This window comes from Amblyraja radiata, chromosome 9 (genome assembly GCF_010909765.2).
Source record: "Amblyraja radiata isolate CabotCenter1 chromosome 9, sAmbRad1.1.pri, whole genome shotgun sequence".
NCBI lineage: Eukaryota > Metazoa > Chordata > Chondrichthyes > Rajiformes > Rajidae > Amblyraja > Amblyraja radiata.
In genome coordinates, this window is record NC_045964.1 from 33,026,745 (window position 1) to 33,044,476 (window position 17,732).

General features: G+C 44.6%; 1 long non-coding RNA gene across 1 annotated transcript; it reads right to left on the minus strand.

The window, feature by feature from the left end:
• Positions 1 to 376: 376 nt before the first annotated feature.
• On the minus strand, positions 377 to 17,446 carry LOC116977329. Its single transcript, XR_004413184.1, has 5 exons — positions 17,364 to 17,446; positions 15,218 to 15,353; positions 14,218 to 14,372; positions 7,882 to 8,020; positions 377 to 944 (listed from the first exon to the last, which is right to left on the minus strand). It is a non-coding gene; the product is annotated as an uncharacterized LOC116977329 (long non-coding RNA).
• Positions 17,447 to 17,732: the final 286 nt, after the last annotated feature.

Sequence of the window (17,732 nt, forward strand, 5' to 3'; positions counted from 1 at the left end):
ATACTTCAATCTAAATACTTAAGATAGATAGAAAGTCCCATGGTCAATATGGGGAACTGCAGACACCTTTCTATTTCTTAAAAGGCAATATAAATAATTTTTAGATTTGTAGCTATAAAAGATTAATTTAGAATGGGATAGGGGACTCTGCATAAGTACTGAATGAAAGTGCGAAGACTATTTCATACCAATCCAACTCAAACCATGGCATGTTATAGGAAGCAAATACAGATGCTGGTTTACACCGAAGATAGACACAAAATGCCTGCGAGTCGGGTAGCATCTCTGGGGAAAAGGAATAGGTAATGTTTCAGGTCAAAACCCTACTTCAGACTGAGATGGAAGAAGGATCCTCAGTCTGAAGAAGGGTCTCAACTTGAAACGTCACCCACTCGTTTTCTCCAGAGATGCTGCCTGACCCGCTGAGTTACTTCAGCATTTTGTATTTATCTCATGGCATGCTAGACTTTGAGTTGATTCTTTCATGCGAGTTGCATTATATAGAAACATCAGTGTGAAATAATTCATCATTTGAGTTATAAAATGATTGATAACAAAATATTATGACAATAGTTCTATAAATTTCAGTTGATAGGTAAACTCTCACAGCTCTTTCCTCTTTCAGTTCATTTCTTCAACGACTTTCCATTTAATAAAGTTTAAGGCAAAAGGTTTTCACATTTGCTTGAGTGTTTTTTGCTAAATTGAGATTGTCTGAAGCTGCTGGCATCTGTGGATGTCCTAATGTCATCTACTCCGATTCAACCAGTTGAAAGTTTTGTGCTTCATTTCCAGGTAATAACTGATGAGTTTTGAATGAAGTTGTTCACACATGTTTGACGCTCTCTCGTTATAATGGAGCAATATGATCACCAGACTCAGCGAAATGACAAACAATAATTTCCAAAACATCGTCGGCAATGGGGAGCCATATTCGGTCGCTGCTTAAAGAAAAGGCAGGGAGAAGTAACGTTGAATAGTTTAATACAATTACAGTATGATTCAAGTTAGAGAAAGTTACAACTGCATATGCAACTGATGTTCAGAATGCCCATTGTGGAAACTTCATACAATCCAATTGATGGTGGCCAATGTCGAGCAGGAAGACTGATTCAGATAAAGTGAAATTATTAGGAGTATTGCATGCAGTTGTGGTCGCCCATTAAAGGAAAGATGTGGAGGCTTTGGAGAGGGTGAAGAGAAGGTTTACCAGAATGTTGTCTGTATTTGATATGTATTATATACTGATCGTTTTTTGTTTTTGATTATGATGTTTACAGGGTCAGCACAGTGGTGCAGTGGTCGACTTGCTGCCTTGCATTGCCAGAGACCCAGATTTAGTTTAGTTTAGAGATACATCGCGGAAACAGGCCCTTCGGCCCACCGGGTACGTGCCGACCAGCGATCCCCACACATTAACACTATCCTACACCCACTAGGGACAATTTTTTTCCTACACCCACTAGGGACATTTACAAAACCAATTAATCTACAAACCTGTACATCTTTGGAGTGTGGGAGGAAACCGAAGATCTCGGAGAAAACCCACGCTGGTCACGGGGAGAATGTACTAACTCCGTACAAACAGCACCCATAGTCGGGATCGAACCCAGGTCTCTGACGCTGCATTTGCTGTAAGGCAGCAACTCTACCGCTGCGCCACCGTGACCACCATTTGATACTATCTACGGGTGCTGTCTGTGTGGAGTTCGTACGTTCTCTCTGTGACGGCGTGGGTTTTCTTCAGGTGCTCTGTTTTTCTCCCACACTCCAATGACGTACAGGTTTGTAGGTTAATTGGCTTTAGTAAAAAAATTGTAAATTGTCCCTAGTGTGTAGGATAGTGTTATTATACGGGGTGATCGCTGGTCAGCGCGGAATCGGTGGGGTGAAGGGCCTGTGACCGCACTATATGTCTAAGGTCTATAGACTACTATGTTTATATATCGGTTGTGCTGCTGCAAGTAAGAATTTTATTGTCCTGTTTTGGGACAGATGGCAATAATGCACCCTGGACTCTTGATATTAAAAAAAAAATAATGGAGAGTCAGGAAGAAAATGCTTAAAAAAAAAAAGTCCAGCTTTATAAAAATTAAGCAGTTAATATTACTTGCAGCATAAAGCTGCTACTTTAGCCAAGCCAGAACAAGCAAAATCTATGCTCAGCAGTTTATTTTGCATGTATAATGACACTGAGTTTAGTGCAGGGACTGTGAGATTACAACTTGGATAGATGCTGATTCTTGGCCATCTGGACTGATTGCTATAATGAATGAAAGTTTTTTTCAAAATGGTAGGTAGAGCCACAAGCGCAGTGAAGGCCAAACATTAATTGCACATAGAATTGGATTGAACAAGCACTAGGAAGACAGATTTGCACGTCTGAAGTGGCAGCACCAGAGGGCTTTGAAAAGAGGAGAAAGCAAAAAGCCAGACCTCGGAAATAAACTGACTAAGTAAAGAATGATACTACCCCTGAGAACACAAAATAGATTAGCATGGAGCACAACAGTCCCAAGGAGTAACGAACGCCAAATAAAAATCAATAATCAGCAGGATATTATATTTCTACTTTATTTTTAGTTTTAGAGATGCAGCGTGAAAACGGGACCTTCGTCCCACCGAGTCTATGCTGACCAAAGATCACCTGTTCACACTAGTTCTATGTCCTACACACCAGGGGGGTAAATTCAGAGGGCAATTTACCTACTAACTTGCATGTTTTTGGAATGTGGGAGGAAACCAGAGCACCTGGAAAAAAAACCCATGCGGTCGCAGGGAGAATGTCCAAACTGTATAAACGGCATTCCTGTTCTGCATTGAACGTGGATCTCTGATGCTGTAAGGCAGCAGCTCTACCACAGCGCCATTAATTGAATTGTGTGGTGGGTTGCTTCATATTTTAACAAGTATCTTGAACTTCACTGTGTGGAGAATCTGTGGAATTCTTTGCCACAGACAGCGGTGGAGACCATATCATTGGGTATTTTTAAAGTGAACGTAGATAAGTTCTTGATTAGCAAGGGAGTCAAAGGTTATGGGGAGAAGGCTGGAAAATGGGGTTGAGTGGGAAAAATAGAACAACCAAGTTCGGATGACGGACTGGACTCGATGGGGCGATTGGCCAAATTCTGCCTCTTACCGTGTTACCTCTTTCAAAAATGGCTTGCCATTCTTAAAGTCAATGTAGTGGTACAATTTTATATTTTATAAATTTCTATTATTGTCTGTGCATATAGCCAATTCTATCACCTTAAATGCACTGATCCAAAATAAACTTGAAATACAAGCGAATGTTGTTGACAGTTGATACCAACCAACATTTGAAAGAAAGATTGTGAATGTACAGTGTACAATTTCTTGCAAATTCCGTGTTTTACTTTAAATTTGGTATATTCAATATATTATGTATCATGCAAATTTTGACAAAGAAACTAAAGCTGCTCAAGACATATTAATATAACTAAAAGTCTCATCTTGACCACTTCCTGTCAGCGTTGTATATTGATTTTAGAAAAAACGCTACCCTATATCACTATGATTTTTGGCCATCTTATTCAACGTCCTCCTCCGCTGAGGCAGCCCCAAGGATTTTTCCGATCGATGGAAAACTAAAAAAGTTATGAGCGTTTGAAAAAATATTCTTGAGATCAGCTGATTGGTCTTTTCGCCTGTCAATGACCATGATGAAGGTAACGCCCATTCCGGGGGAGGGGGCAGGACTATAAAACCCCGGATGCCTGGACGTGAGTCAGTCACTCTGGAAGATCGCGAGGGAGAGGCCACAACTGTGATTCTAAGCTGTGAATCAGGGGCGCTGGGGAGATGGCCAGCCCTGCCGGCAGTCTTTTCGTTTTTTCATCTTTTTGTTATTTTTATTAAGAGTTTGTTTTAATGTACTTCGGTTTGTTTTATGTTGGGGGGGGGGGGTAATCGGGGGAAACTTTTTTTCAAGTTCTTACCTTCCCGGAGATGTGATAGATTTTCACATTGCATTCTCCGGGATCTGCAGCCCACCATCGCTGGAGCTGGGAGCCGCCTCGGACCGTCGTGAGCCTCACCGCGGGGCGTGCACTTAACATCGGAGCGGATCCCTTGCCTGGGATCGCTCCCACCACGGCCTGCGGACTTACCATCAAGGGCTCGCAGTATCGGGAGAGGCCGTCGGGAGCTCCAACCCCGCAGAAGGTTCGACCAGCCCCGACGCGAGGTTCGATCGCCCGGCGTGGGAGAGCTGACATCCCCCGATGCAGGAGCTGAACGCCTCGACACGGAGGGCCCGAACGCCGCTGGCTACAGGAGTCAAGACCGTCCTGCCAACGGAGGGCTCGAGGCCCCCGACCGAGGAAGAACAAAAGGTAGGCCTTGAACTTTATTTCGCCTTCCATCACAGCGAGGAATGTGTAGGAGTCACTGTGGTGGATGTTCATGTTAAAATGTGTTTTTGAGTCTGTTGCTTTTAATTGTGTGACTGACCTGGCCAGTGAAATTCCTCGTTTGTTGCAAAACATACTTGGCGAATAAATTCTGATTCTAAATCAACTGAACTGTGAGTCTGCAATGTACTTGCAATAAATGATTTATTAGCCCTTAATGAAAAAGTAATGAGCTGTTTGGCCTGCCCTGTGCTTGAAACTGCAATGGAAATGGAAATGAAATGAAAATGCAATGAGCTGTTTGCCCTGCCCTGTGCTTGCAACGGCAGTAGAAATGGAAATAAAATGAAAATACAATGAGCTGTTTGGCCTGCCCTGTGCTTGAAACTGCAGTGGAAATGGAAATGAAATGAAAAGAAAATGAAATTAGTTGTTTGGCCTGCCCTGTGCTTGAAATTGAAATGGAGATGGAAATGGAAATGGAAATGAAATGAGTTGTTTGGCCTGCCCCGTGTTTGAAATTGAAATGGAAATGAAATGAGTAGTTTGGCCTGCCTGAAACCACTAATTTCAGCCCACAAGGCCCCTATTAGCCGAGAAACCAGTCCCTTTTGCCCAAAATGCCCGTATTAGCCCAGGAGGAGCATTTTGGCCCAAAAAAACAATGCCAGGCCAGGAAAAGTCCCGAAAAAGTGCCTTTCACTGAGATTTCAATCAGATTTTTTTATTTTTTTATGCCCCTTCAGCTCATCAGGCCCGTACTAGCCCAGGAGGAGTCCCTTCATCCCATCAGTAAGTATTCCCCCTGCAAGTATTTTTCTCCCTTCATTGGCTCCCCGTGAGATCCAGGACAGGATAGACTTTCCTCCTTCATTGCTGTGATCTGCAGAAAATTATGAAAAATGTCTAAAATTGATTCTCAAGCCTCTTCCCCCATCTCTCTCACAGTCTCTCTCCTGTTTTGGGCAGAATTTCTGGCAGTTTCTGAGCTGCCAGCCCACCAGGCCTGAGTGACTGAGCTGCCAGCCCACCAGGCCTGAGTGACTGAGCTGCCAGGCCCGAGTGACTGAGCTGCCTGCCCACCAGGCCTGAGTGACTGAGCTGCCTGCCCACCAGGCCTGAGTGACTGAGCTGCCTGCCTAAGAATCTATTTGGCCCACAATGTCCATACTAGCCCACTGGAAACCTGTCCCTTCGGTTCACAACACCCATACTAGCGCTCCACAACCCCCCCCCCCCCCCCCACTGGCCACCAATATTGGAATTGGTGGAGAGGTGGAATATTGCGTTGGGGGACCAGCCCTCACGTGTGAACATAGTCTAGTTTGAATATTAAAGATGCAGAAAGTGCTTATAATACGAGTTGAATTGGAAACAATACCCTCTGGCAACAATCTATTTTGAAGCAGACTAATAACTCATGAGACTGAAAATTATTGGAGGTAAACAACTTTGTGTACAAAAAGGTAGTGTTAGCGTGTCAGAGTTATACAGCACAGAAACAGGCCCTTCAATCCAACTCTTCCATGCCGACCAAGATACTCCATCTAATCTAGTCCCACCTGCCTGTGTTTTTCCCAGATCTCTCTCAACCTTTTCAATTCGTGCCTGTCCAAGTGTCTTTTAAATGTTGTTATGGTACCTGCCTCAACCACCTCCTTCCATAAACCTGCCACCCTCTGCGTGAGAAAGTCCCCCCTCGGGTTTCTATTAAATCTTTCTCCCTTCACCTTAAACCTGACATCGGTGGTGGGGAAGATGCTGGAGTCAATTATAAAAGATGAAATAGCCGAACATTTGGATAGCAGTAACAGGATCGGTCCAAGTCAGCATGGATTTACGAAGGGGAAATCATGCTTGACTAATCTTCTGGAATTTTTTGAAGATGTAACTAGGAAAATGGACAAGGGAGAGCTAGTGGATGTAGTGTACCTGGACTTTCAGAAAGCATTTGATAAGATCCCACATAGGTGATTAGTGGGCAAAATTAGGGCACATGGTATTGGGGGTAGAGTGCTGACATGGATAGAGAAGTGGCTGGCAGACAGGAAACAAAGAGTAGGGATTAATATGTCCCTTTCAGAATGGCAGGCAGTGACTAGTGGGAACTGCAAGGCTCGGTGCTGGGACCACAGCTATTTACAATATATGTCAATGATTTGGATGAAGGGATTCAAAGTAACATTAGCAAATTTGCAGATGACACAAAGCTGGGTGGCAGTGTGAACTGTGAGGAGGATGCTATGAGAATGCGGGGTGACTTGGACAGGTTGGGGGAGTGGGCAGATGCATGGCAGATGAAGTTTAATGCGGATAAATGTGAGGTTATCCACTTTGGTAGCAAAAACAGAAAGGCAGATTACTATCTAAATGGCGTCAAGTTGGGAAAAGGGGAAGTACAACGGGATCTGGGGGTCCTTGTACATCAGTCTATGAAAGTAAGCATGCAGGTACAGCAGGCAGTGAAGAAAGTGAATGGCATGTTGGCCTTTATAACAAGAGGAATCGAATATAGGAGCAAAGAGGTCCTTCTGCAGTTGTACAGAGCCCTAGTGAGACCACACCTGGAGTATTGTGTGCAGTTTTGGTCCCCTAATTTGAGGAAGGACATTTTGCAATTGAGGGAGTGCAGCGTAGGTTTACAAGGTTAATTCCCGGGATGGCGGGACTGTCATATGCTGAGAGAATGGAGCAGCTGGGCTTGTACATTCTGGAGTTTAGAAGGATGAGAGGGTATCTCATTGAAACACATAACATTGTTAAGGGTTTGGACATGCTAGAGGCAGGAAACATGTTCCCGATGTTGGGGGAGTTCAGAACCAGGGGCCACGGTTTAAGAATAAGGAGTGAGCCATTTAGAACGGAGACGAAGAAACACTTTTTCTCACAGAGAGTGTTGAGTCTGTGGAATTCTCTGCCTCCAGGTGGAGGCAGGTTCTCTGGATGCTTTCAAGAGAGCTAGATAGGGCTCTTGAAAATAGCAGATTCAGGGGATATGGGGAGAAGGCAGGAACGGTGTACTGATTGGGGATGATCAGCCATGATCATATTGAATGGTGCTGCTGGCTCGAAGGGCTGAATGGCCTACTCCTGCACCTATTGTCTATTGTCTAAACCTATGTCCCCTGATTCTTGATTTCCCATAAAAGACTGGGTAAAGATTCTGTGCAACTACCCTATCTATTCCCCTCAAAATTATATACTTCAATAAGATCACCCCTTGTGCTCCAAGGAATAAAGTCCTAGCTTTCCCAAACTATCCTTGTTGCTCAGGCCCTCGTGTCCTGGCAACATAAATCGTATCTGCACCCTTTTCATCTTAGTAACACCCTTCTGATAGCAGTGTGACCAAAACTGAACACAATACTCCACATGTGGCTTCACCACCTCTTTCAGCTTCATCCTTTCATTACAGTTGCAGTTATGCACAATTCACTTGTGCATTAATACATTCACTTCACTTTTTGTAAAATATTAAATAATTTAAAATATAAATTAAACCTACTGTGAAAAATTATCTCATCTGATTCTCGAAAGCGGACCCGTCTTTCTGATCTTGTTCTGTGAGCAACACATTCTTCATATCTTGTCAATTTGGATTTCTTCCTCAGTATCGATGTTGGCCATTTCAGTGTAACCACCTGCTGGTTTAAAAGTGATCCCCAATTAAAGTTTAGTTCAGAGATGCAGCTTGGGAAACAAGTCCTTCACCCCACCGAGTCTCCCGTTCAAACTAGCTCTAAGTTATCCCACTTTCTCATCTACCCCTTCACACAAGGACCAATTTACAGAGGTCAATTAAGTTACAAACCCACATGTCTTTGGGATGTGGGAGGAAACCGGAGAACCCAGTGTGAACCGACATGGTCACAGGTAGAACATGCAAACTCCACACAGGCAGCACCTGAGGTCGGGGTCGGACCCGTATCTCTGGCATATAATTGAATGGCGGAGTAGACTTGATGGGCTGAATGCCCTAATTTTACTATGACTTATGAAGCTCATGGATACTGGGTCCAAAATGGGATCAATGGCAGCATGCAAAGATAATGATTGATGGGTGTTTTTAAGACTGTAAACCAGTGATGTTCCACAAACCACAGCACATGCTCCCTTTGCTTGTTATAATAACCTGGAGCTCAATGCTCTTAAGACAGTGGAATTGGCTGTAGACTTTAGGAGAGCTCCCCCTCCCTTCACCCCACTCACCATCAACAACACTACAGTCACATCTGTGGTCTTTTAAGTTCCTGGGAACCATCATCTGCAAGGACCTTAAATGACCATTGACCAAGCACGACATCTGGAGGCTGCAGCGAATTGTCCGATCAGCTGAGAAGGTTATTGGCAGCAACCTTCCCCCCCCCCCCCCCCCCCCCACCCCCCAATGACGAACTGCACACTGCAAGGGCCAGGAAGCGAGTGGGTAAAAGCATCTCTGACCCCTCTCACCCTGGCCACAAACTTTTTGTATCACTTCCCTCTGGAAGGGGACTCCGGACTGTTAAAGCTGCCACAGCCAGACAAAAAAACAGCTTTTATCCACGAGTAGAAGCTCTATTTATCTGATGCGTTGGAGCTCCGCTCAGGCAGTGCGCCTGAAATTTCGTTGTATGTATTTACAATGACAATAAAGTGTATTATTATTACTATTACTCAATAACCAAAAAACTGTAGACTCCTTTTGCTCTGGTATTTTATTTAATTCACATGTTTAATCGATAATGTTTTATTATTAATGTTTAATGTTTTATGTGTCATTCCTAACTGTCACTGTATGTCATGTTGTCACTTGCGGGCGGCGCACCAAGGCAAATACCTTGTATGTGAATACTTGGCCAATAAACTTATTCATTCCATAGAGGGAGTACAGAGAAGGTTCACCAGACTGATTCCTGGGATGGCAGGACTTTCATATGAAGAAAGACTGGATAGACTCGGCTTGTACTCGCTAGAATGTAAAAGTTTGGGGGGGGATCTTATAGAAACTTACAAAATTCTTAAGGGGTTGGACAGGCTAGATGCAGGAAGATTGTTCCCGATGTTGGGGAGGTCCAGAACAAGGGGTCACAGTTTAAGGATAATCCAATCCAATCCAACTTTATTTGTTAAGCACTTTAAAACAACCAATGTTGACCAAAGTGCTGTACAGAAGAATAAACAAGACATCATAAACAGACAACATAACAGCAAAGTGCTTTACATAAATTAAATAATAAGTTCCATTACAAACCATAGAAAAAGGTTAAAAAAAAAAATGAATAAAATGGACACAACACATTTTAGAGTTCAACACAAACGTCCCCCGCAGAATCAAAACTTTCCACTGTGGGGAAAGGCACCAGAAAGTTAAGTCCTCTTCCTCTGTGAGACACCCGAGGTCGGGGCCCATTTGTGGCCTTGCAGCCAGTCCGATGATTTTCAGAGCCCTCTTGCCGTGAGGATGGAACTTCGGCGTCGGGTGAAACATTCCTCAGCGGCTTGGAGAAGTCTGGAGCGGCTGCCTCCTCCCTGGGGACCGGGGCACTCGTAGTCCTCAGGTCGCGCTGGTTGTAGCTCCGACTCCGGCAAACTCGAACCCTGGCTCTGCGGCGCTCCAAATCCAGCGCCGCCTGCGGCCGGACGCCCGCAGCCCCAGCTCCGCGATGTTGGGATCGACAGCCACAGCGTTCCGGAGCTTACCGCACGGCGACCCGGTAAGGCATCGCCCGCTCCCTGTTGGTATCCCAGCGCTGCACCACCGCCACCGAAGCTGTAGTCCCAGCCGGTCCCGACAGGAAACGCCGCTCCATTCTCGATGGTAGGCCGCGAGGACGGAGTGAAGAAGCAGCTTGGAGGAATGCTGCCTCTCCGACCAGGTAGGGGACTAAGAAATAAAGTTTCCCCCTTCCCCACCCCCACCCCCCCACATAGAAGACCTCCACTAACATTTTTTTACAGGACTTAAAATAAAATAAAATAAAAAAGGAGTAGAGACGGACTGTGGGCAGATAAGGGTGAAATCTTTTAGGACCGTGATGAGGAAAACATTTTTCACACAGAGTGGTGAATCTGTGAAATTCTCTGCCACAGAAGGTAGTTGAGGCCAGTTCATTGGCTATATTTAAGAGGGAGGTAGATGTGTCCCTTGTGGCTAAAGGGATCAGGGGGTATGGAGAGAAGGCAGGTACAGGATACTGAGTTGGATGATCAGCCATGATCATATTGAATGGCGGTGCAGGCTCGAAGGGCCGAATGGCCTACTCCTTCACCTATTTTCTATGTTTCTATTCAATCATACTAACAAGTTAAACTGGAAATCTAGAGGACATGCAAAAGACATATGTTGATAAAACACAATTTGACCCAATGGTTGAGGTTGGGACAAAGAGGTGACGTTTGAAATCCAGAAAGATAGAGATAGTCTGTTCTGTTCAGCAGAAAAATGACAGATGGAATTTAACCTAAAGCAGCATTTGGGGTAAATGCAGCAATGTAACGGAATGTACGGTAAGTGCACTCGATATTCAAATATCGAGTATTCTGTGTACTTGAGTGTACATCTGTAGATGTTTAAAGAAGGTAGGACAGGTCAATGAGGTTAGGAAGGTCTGTGAAATGCTTTCCTTTCTGATGAAAGGCAAAAGACTATAAGATAAGTTGGCTATGCTGCGACTCTGTACAATACTACTCAAGCTACATCATGAGTGCTGCCTGCAGTTCTGGTCTGCACATCACAAGAAAGATGTGATTGACTTGGAGAGGGTCCAGATCAAGGTTGTTGCCAGAACAGGAAATATTTGGATAGATTGGTGTTGTTTCTTTGGAACAGAGGAGGCTTAGGGAATACTAAATTAGCTTGTATAAAATTATGAGAGACCAAGAGACGGTAAATAGATATGCTCCAATCCCTCTATCAGAGATATCAAATAAACTGCAGCATGGATTCAAAGTGATTGATGGAGGAATTCAGGCTTAATAACAGGAATGGAGTTTGATCTATATCCTGGTGATGTTTGACAGGTTTTGTGCAGGCTATACAGAGGGTTGTGAGTGGTTGAGGCAGAAACAATAGTGGCATTTTAAGAAGCTTTTGGATACGCACATGGATATGCCGGGAATGGATGTGGATTATGTGCAGGTAGATAAGAGATGGTCTTGGCAGCATGTTCATTATGGGCCGCAGAGCCTGTGCTTGAGCTTTCCTGTTCTATCTTCTATGTTTCCATGCTATCGCAGAAAATTCTGTTGGAATTTCTAAACATTATGGCAAACTAAATTCCTTTTGTCCATTCTCCTGATGAGAGTTAAAGATGGAGCTATTAGGATCCAACGTATTATCTGGAAAGATTAAAGGATCGATGTTTTCTCCGACTTGCTGCCAGATTTGTGAAAAGGCGGTTCAAGGTGTATTCGACAGGATTGAATTTTCATTAATGGACTTTAAATATAAACAGCAACTAATGGTATATGTAGTTCATGATAAATCTTCCTTGATGGTTGTAGGAGCAAATGGAAAGGCCACGTGGAGATGGTGTTCGAAGTAACGGACGATTTATTAAAACTGGTGCACACCAGGAGACCAGTCCAGGCTGATCTCCTGAGCATGACTTTGGTACAGCTTACATTCTCAGCTGACAAGATTACACAGAAACTTGATTAGTAATAAAACTAGGATTTGATTACAGAGTGGAAGTTACAAAAATTCTTATTTAGCTAATACTTAATACTTAATCGTGGGGTACCAATGCATCCACACTGGTGTCAACTGCTCTTGCGCTGCGCTACTCTGCTGCAGAGTATGCTTGTCCTGTTTGGGAGAGATCATCTCATGCGAAGAAAGTTGATGCCGCCCTTAATGGCTGCTGCAGATGCATCACTGGCTGTCTAAAACCCACGGATGTGGATAACCTGCATGTCTTGGCCGGTACTGATCCACCAGGAATCCGTAGATCAGTTGCCGGTAGAACTGAATGTAGTAGACAAGATGGGGACACCCGCCATTCCTGTCACCCTCATCACCCAGCCCCAAAATGGCTGAAGTCAAGGAAGAGCTTCCTTCACACAGTCCAGCCACTGTCACAGTATCCTCAAGCAACCAGAATCAGAATCACACTTTATTCGCCAAGTATGTTTTGCAACATGCGAGGAATTTCATTGGCCAGGTCAGTCATACAATTAAAAGTAACGAATCAGTCAAAAACACATTTTAACATGAACATCCACCACAGTGACTCCTACACATTCCTCACTGTGATGGAAGGCGAAATAAAGTTCAAGTCCTTCCTTTTGTTCTTCCTCGGTCGGGGGCTTCGAGCCCTCCGTTGACGGGACAATCTTGGCTCCCGCAGCTGGCGGCGTTCAGGCCCTCCGCGTCGAGGCGTTCATCTCCTGCAACGGGGGGGATGTCAGCTCCCCCGCGCCGGGCGATCGAACCTCGCGTCGGGGCTGGTCGAGCCTTCCGCGACGTTGGAGCTCCCGACTAGCCTCTCCCGAGACTGCGAGCCCTTGATGGTAAGTCCACGGTGGTTGCGGTGGGAGTGATCCCAGGCAAGGGATCCGCTCCAATGTTAAGTCCGCGCCCCCCGGTGGGGCTCACGACAGTCCGAGGCAGCTTCCAGCTCCAGCGCTGGTCGGCCGCAGAGCCCGGAGAATGTGATCTGAAAATTGATCACATCTCCGGGAAGGTATGAACTTGAAAAAAAGTTTCCCCCGTCCCCTCCCCCCTCCCCCCACATAAAATATGCCAAGAACATTAAAACTAAAACTTTTAACAAACTAAAAATAACAAAAAGGAAGAAAAAACGAACAGACTGCCGGCAAGGCTGCCATCTCCCCAGCGCCCCTGGTGGTCTTATTCACAACCAGACTAGCCTTGTGGGAAAAGAAACATAAAGATGCCAATCCCAACCAAGGAACAGGTGTGACTGGAAAACCTGGAAGTCCCTCCACAGGCTTCGTACACGTATGGGCCGATCGATGCAAGACCAATATGAGCAATGGGGCTATGCAGATGCGGCAGACACAGAATGCGAATGTGGAATATCTGTACAATCCATGCCACACCTACCAAGATGCCCACTTCTTGGGGAACAACGCTGCCTGGAAGATCTAGCTGTGACAATCGAGAAGGCTGGCCTCTGTGGCCGAACATTTGGCCACCTGGCCGAACATTTGAAACATAGATGATGGACACGAAAGAATAAGCTAACCAACCAGGTCTTGATTACAGAATAAAATGACTAACAACAAGTCATAGTTCATAGAGTGATACAGTGTGGAAACATGCCCTATGGCCCAACTTGCCCACACCTGCCAACATGTCCCAGCAACACTAGTCCCACCTGCCAGCATTTGGTCCATGTCCTTCCAAACCTGTCCTATCCATGTACCTGTCTAACTGCTTCTTAAATGTTGGTATAGCCCCTGCCTCAACTACCTCCTCTGGCAGCTTGTTCCATACACCCACCACCCTTTGTGTGAAAACGTTACCCCTCAGATTCCTAATAAATCTTGTCCCCTTCACTTTAAACCTATGTCCTCTGGTCCTCGATTCACCTACTCAGGGCAAGAGACTTTGCGCACTAACTTAGTTGACAATAGATCCAATTTTCTGTTACAACGATGGGTGCATGCTATAACATGAAGTTCCTGAAACATGGGCGTTGCCACCTGCTGCATTCCATCTCTACCTTTAGGCCTTGTCCACGGTTCACTGTCACCACATCAGCATCATCCACATCCCTATTTAGTAGTTATTAGCCCTCATTATTCCTTCCCCTATGACAATGGTAAATTTAAGAACAGGCACAATCACCCCTGCTCCCCAAACAATAAACAAGCACATTTTAAGACATCGTACCTCCTTTTTGTCACTCACTTTTGCTGGTAACATATCTGTTTTATGCTTCTTGGCATCTAGAGGCGTTGCAAGTCTCTGCAGAAATGCTTTCTATCGAGTAGCTGAAGAGCAGTAACGTGCTGAGCAACAACCAGAATGGTGTGGTCTTAATGTATCTGCACAAGGTGGTAAAATACACAACAATGTTGTTTCAAACAGAGTATGTTGGAGAGGGAGAGAGGGGGAGAGATAGTTAGTTAGTTAGTTAGTTAGTTAGTTAGTTAGTTAGTTAGTTAAACTAAAGTAAGAGGGCGCATCACAACTTGGTTTGGGAATAGCTCCGTCCAAGACCACAAGAAATCACAGAGGATTGTGGACGCATCTATACTTCACTCTGCCTCGGCAAGGCCGCCAGCATAATCAAGGACGAGTCAAGGACTCCCTCCTCTACATCAGGCAAGAGGTACAGAAGTATGAAAACACATACATCCAGATTGAGAGACAGTTTGTTCCCAGCTGTTGCCAGGCAACTGAACCATCCTACCAACAACTAGAGAGCAGTCCTGAGCTACCATCTATCTCGGACAATCTTTAATCAGACTTTTCTGGATGTTATCTTGCATTAAACACTATTCCCTTTATCCTGTATCTGTACACTGTGGACGGCATGATTGTAAACCTGTATAGTCTTTCCATTGACTGGTTAGCATGTAACACAAGTTTTTCACTGTACCTCGGTACACATGACAATAAACTAAACTAAAAGGCAAGTTTTAAGGAATTACAGAGGCTGGGAAGGCTGAAGGGGGAGGGGAAGGCTGAAGGGGGAGGGGAAGGCTGAGGGGAGGGGAGGAGGTTCATGCAGGTTTCATGCACAGTGCGGGAGAAAGGAAAGGTCTGTGATAAGGAGGGAGGCACAGGAAACTGACAAAAATATTGATGTGCATACAAAGAGTAAGGGATGGGTTGATATAAAAGTTAAATTGGAGTGGCAGATCCATCACCAAAATGCTGAACTCACCATTTTGTCCGCAAGACTGTAACGTGCTTTATCGAAAGTGGAGATGGTGCCCGCTGAGCTACTGCAGAGTTTCACTGGACCTTTGTAGGAAGTCTAGGTCAGAAGGCAGGTGAAGGTCCAGATGCCAGGGTAGTCCCTGTGGAATAAGTTGATGTTTACCATTAAACAGTCCTCCATCTTCCGCCCAATAACCATCGATAGGGGACAGGAGCATAAATTGCAAACATTCAACACTAAATCTGACACACACACACAAAAAAAAGACGGAAAGTGCCGGAGTAACTCAGCGGGTCAGACAGCATCTCTGGAGAACATGGATTGGTGACGTTTTGGGTTGAGACCCTTTTTCAGACTGATTATGGTGGGGTGAGCTGGGGGAAGAAAACTAGATGATAGCGCTGTGTAACACTCTGACATCTGAAACTTTTCCCTCCCTAAGTAGGACCAGGTCAAAGCTGCGCCATCATCTCTCGCAGATGAAGGACACCAACCCTGCATGCTAAAAAGTGGCAGCATGGTGGCGCAGCGGTACAGTTGCTGCCTCACTTTGTATCTTGTGCCTCCTTCCTTGTCACCGAGACCCGGGTTTGATCCTGACTACAGGTGGTGTTTATACAGAGTTTGTACATTCTCCCTGTGAGCGTGTGGGTTTTCTTCAGGTGCTCCGGTTTCCCCCACATTCCAAAGACGTACATGTTTGTAGGCTAATTGGTTTTAAGTTGTCTCTAGTGTGTAGGATAGTGTTAGTGTATGGGGTGATCAGTGGTCGTCACGGACTCGGTGTGGCAGAAGGGCGTGTTTCCACGCTGTATCTTTAAACTAAAGTGCACGCAAATTCCAAATACGTTATGAATAATCTTTACAAAGTCAGAATAATTTGTTTTGACTTGTACCGTTAAATATTGTGAGCCGGTGCTATAAAATATATCCAACAACAATGGCTTTGGGCTATGAGCCAGGATATTCCCAGCCTTGTTGATCCAGTCACCACCATCTCCCTGCTTTTAATGAACTGGAACTAGTAACACTCAAATCCACCTTAACTGTTTTTTGTTGAACAAGTGTAGCTCTTATGTTTAGTTTATAAAGCAGAGGTTGACAAATGTTCTCAGTCGATGGAAAGTATGCCTCACCCCTGCAATCTGAAGAAAGATGTAAACTGGAAACAATCATAGACCTGGCGTGTTAGTCATGGCGGTTTGTCATAGACAGGGCAGCGCGAGTCCCAGCGGTGGGTCGAGGACGTGCCGCCGAGAGAATGAAGATTAACCCAGCATGGTGCTGGGGTGGGTTGTGGCGTGAGGTGGGGGGAGGAGGGGGGGGGGGGTGCGGTGAGAGAACGAAGAGGAACCATCAGGACTATAAAGAATACGTTGGTAACTTTGTCAGCGCACTATACGTGGCGACTCGTTGCATACTTGTGTATCGTATACAAAACAAAGAATTCCATTGCACCTACTGTAGGTACATGTGACAATAAAGTTTCATTCATTCATTCATTCAAAATAAAAAAACTCCCATGACATAGATTCATACAGCTATGGAGCACAAAAAGGCCCTTCGACCCAACATGTCTATTCTGATAGGACTTAGAGATACTCCATTTAGTCTGAAGAAGGGTTTCGGCCCGAAACGTCACCCATTTCTGCACCCGCTGAGTTTCTCCAGCATTTTTGTGTACCTCCATTTAGACTAGTCTTGTTTTGCCTGTGTTTGGTCCATATCCCTTTAAACCTTTCCTATCCATGCACCTTTCCAAGTATCTTATAAATGTTGTTATAGTACTTGCCACTATTACTTCCTCGGCCAGCTCATGTGGAAAAAGTTGCCCTTAAAATTCTTATGAAATCTTTCCCCTATGTCCTCGAGGTTTTGATTTATCTTCCCTGGGAAAAATATAGTGTGTATTAATGGCTTAAAGGGCTATGGACCTAATATAGGCAAATGGGACTGTGCATTCACCTTACTTAATTTTACACACCTCTTTAAGGTTACCCCTCACCCTTACAGAGTCATGCCACCCTCTGTGTGATAAAGTTGCCCCTCAGGTTCCTATTAAATCGTTCCCCTCTCACCGTAAATCTGTCCCCATCTTTGCATTAATTATAAATAATGCCTACTGATTAAGTTCTAAAAGTAGACTTACCAAAGTATTAATTTTCTGAAGTGTATGTATTCTCTGTCGGCAGTCAGGATTTCTGGAATCCATGGGACATTTCTGCTCTTGCAATGAAATCCTAGAAAATCCTCTTTAAATGACAGCTGTAATACTACTGAGCTGCTGAGGTAGCTTCAAGGCTATTAACGTTGGGTTGCATCACATAACTGTGCTATAAATCTGTTCTGAATCCAAACATATACATACTTTTCTCCGCAAAGCCAGTAACAGATTTTATAACAAATAATCTTTCCATAAATGGCCAGCAAATTATTTCACAAACACTTTATGAAACAAGTTGGCTCTTTATCAATATTTTTTGCTGCATACTTGCTTTCTACATTTAATATTATAATC